Raw genomic sequence first — 2,685 nt, forward strand, 5'->3', positions numbered from 1 at the left:
GTGAGTGGATGGTTGGTTGGTTGGGTGGATGGAGGGATGGATGGATGGATGGGTGGGTAGGTGTAGGGATGGATGGTTGGGTGGGTGGTCAGACGGGTGGATGACTGAATGGATGGAAGGATGGATAGAGGAATGGATGGTTGGAGGGACGGAGGGATGGAGGGAGGGACAGGTGATAGATAAATAGGCAGGTGGAGAAATGAATGGGGTGGGGGCGATGAGGACTTTACAGATCCCACTGAAACACGTATTAGGGGATGGGGTTAGTCAGGAGGGAAGTCAGCGAGGCCCTGTCAGTTCTGAATCTAAGAATTACCCCCAGCGCTGAACTCCTCATCCCCACTCAACTCCCTCCCTGTAGGCCCCTGATGGGCCCAGGAAGCTCCCTGAAGGAGGGGAGGGGTTAGGGAGAAGAGAGGCTGCGGCAGGAGAGGGGCTGAGAGGGGCGGGGCTGAGAGGGGCAGGGCCCGGTGCGGCTCAAGCAGGTGGGACCCGTCTGGCCCTCCGCTAGACTCGCTGCACCTGATGGATGGGCCCTCCTGACCACAAAGCCGAGGAAGAGGAAGACCAGCGCGAGTGCCAGACCCGCCAGCCGCTGCCTCTCGGCCCCCGTGGGTGGGCAAAGGGCCGGGGCGGGTCAGCCACCTGGGCCACGGAGGTTGGGGCCTGCTTCCTGCCGTCCCTCCTGCCAAGGCCTCGCAGAGTTGGGCCTGAGCCAGCTGCAGGACCAGAGTTGCAAGAAGGGACAGTCGGCCCCGTAGAAGGGGGTCTCCCAGGATCCGCCCCTCCTGGTCAGCCATCTGCCCTGCCCCTGACTAGCAGGTCGTGGGGTGCAGCCCCCAGAGAAGGAGTAAGTCACCTGCGTGGGACGCCACAGGCAGGACATGCCTGCTGCCACAGGAGGTGGGGGATACGGAGAAGCTGAGCACACCTAGGGCGTGCCAGGCCTTGCGATGACTCGGTAAGCCCCCGCGCCTCCTTCAAACTTCACCAGGGCCTCAAGTTTCAGGTGGTCAGAACTGTCATCCTCACCTTAGTAGACAAGCCAAGTTGAGGCTCAGAGAGGTCAGGCCACCTTCCCAGGGCCACACAGCATTCCAGAGGAGCAAGATTCTTGGTTGCCCAGCCAGGAACCACACCCCCACTACCTCCCTATCCTAGGACATGAACCTCCAAACGGGGCCGCGTGGGATCCGGGCCCTCCTCTTCCATCAGCCAGTGAGACCTGCCTCAGTGACTTCTCTTTCTAAGCCTCGGTATTTTCAGCTGGAAAATGGGGCTAATGATAGGCTATTGGAGAATGAGAAAGGCTCCAGATACTGGCATTCAGTGGGAGCATCTATGAGGACCATTTATTGTACATATTTATCATGTTGGGGGGTTTCGCCCCCTGGTGGATGGTCCTGGAGGTGTTCTCCCACAGAAGCTCCCCTGCTCTGGGCTGGGAGCCACTGGCCCCAGAACGGAGCCCCAAATACCAGCCCATATCAAGATCCTCATTAAGAAATGGTTAGTAGCCGGGGCAAGGTTCAGGGTCTGGAGAAAGTCGGGGGGAAGAGGGGAAACAAATCGAGCAGAGAAAGTGCTCCTCCCTTTCCAAGATATTGCAGGGGGCCCTGGGGCCCACCCCACCTTCCAAGACCTGGCTCCCAGAAACAGTCATGTGTCCCAGAATAGTGGGGGCAGGGAAGCAAAGGTTTCCCAGGAGACAGGTGCTGGGGGCTCAAAGTCCAGTGCTCAGGCCGGGGAAAACAAGATTGCTGGGGGAGTGTTTAATCTGCCCAGAACATCTGGTCATCTGCGCGGCGCCATCCTCCGTGCCTGCCCGGGTACTGCCGCCAACTCCCAAAGCAGCAAAGTGATTCCCAAGAGATGACAGGAACCCTTGTGAAGGGCTCTTATCCATTCTTTAATGTGGGGCCCCCAGGCTGCGTGAGAGCGGGGAAGTGCTGGCCAGTAGAAATTAGGCAGCGGGGACAGAAATCAGGCAGCGGGTAGAAGCAGGTGGAGCCATGAGACTGTGAGGGCTTCAGGGTGTCTCCTTGGCTGAGGACGCTCTCCAAGTACGAGAAGAATCACCCAACAGGGCCACGCTCGGGAAGAGGGCTGCGTGGAAACCAAGTCATGCCCAGAGAGCCCCTGGAGGGAGGCAGGGTGGGCCCCGAGCCGCTCCACTCAGGAACACCGTGTTCCCAACCCCAGGTGGAGTCACTTCGCTGGCTTCAAGTCCAGAGCATTGCTCATGGGGTGGGGAAGGGGCATCTCTGGGGGGCTGCCTGGAGAAGGCGGCAGGATCATCACATGGCCGTGTTCTTTGTCTTCTCGGGGTCTCTGCCCTCCTCTGCCTCGCCCAGCTCCAACCCCAAGTTGCTCTCTCCTTCCTTCCCTGCCCTCTTCTCCTTGTTCTTTTTCTTCTGCTCGTCTTCCTTGCTGTAGGGATACAAAGGCCCCAGGCCCCATCATGAGAGACAGAGTGACTCCCATTCTGTGGACACTTGCCTGTGCTAGCCCACATGGGGAGTGTTTGACAAGCAGCATCTCCATGAACCTTCAAAATACCCCTCACTAGGCAGCCTTGCAATTTCCATTTCAGAAAGGTAGAAACGGAGGCTCAATTGCTCCACAGATGGATGGGTGGGTGGGTGGTGGATGGATGGGTGGATGGATGGGTGGGTGGATGAGTGG

The sequence above is a fragment of the Propithecus coquereli genome, unplaced genomic scaffold (genome assembly GCF_000956105.1).
Source record: "Propithecus coquereli isolate 6110/MARCELLA unplaced genomic scaffold, Pcoq_1.0 Scaffold241, whole genome shotgun sequence".
NCBI lineage: Eukaryota > Metazoa > Chordata > Mammalia > Primates > Indriidae > Propithecus > Propithecus coquereli.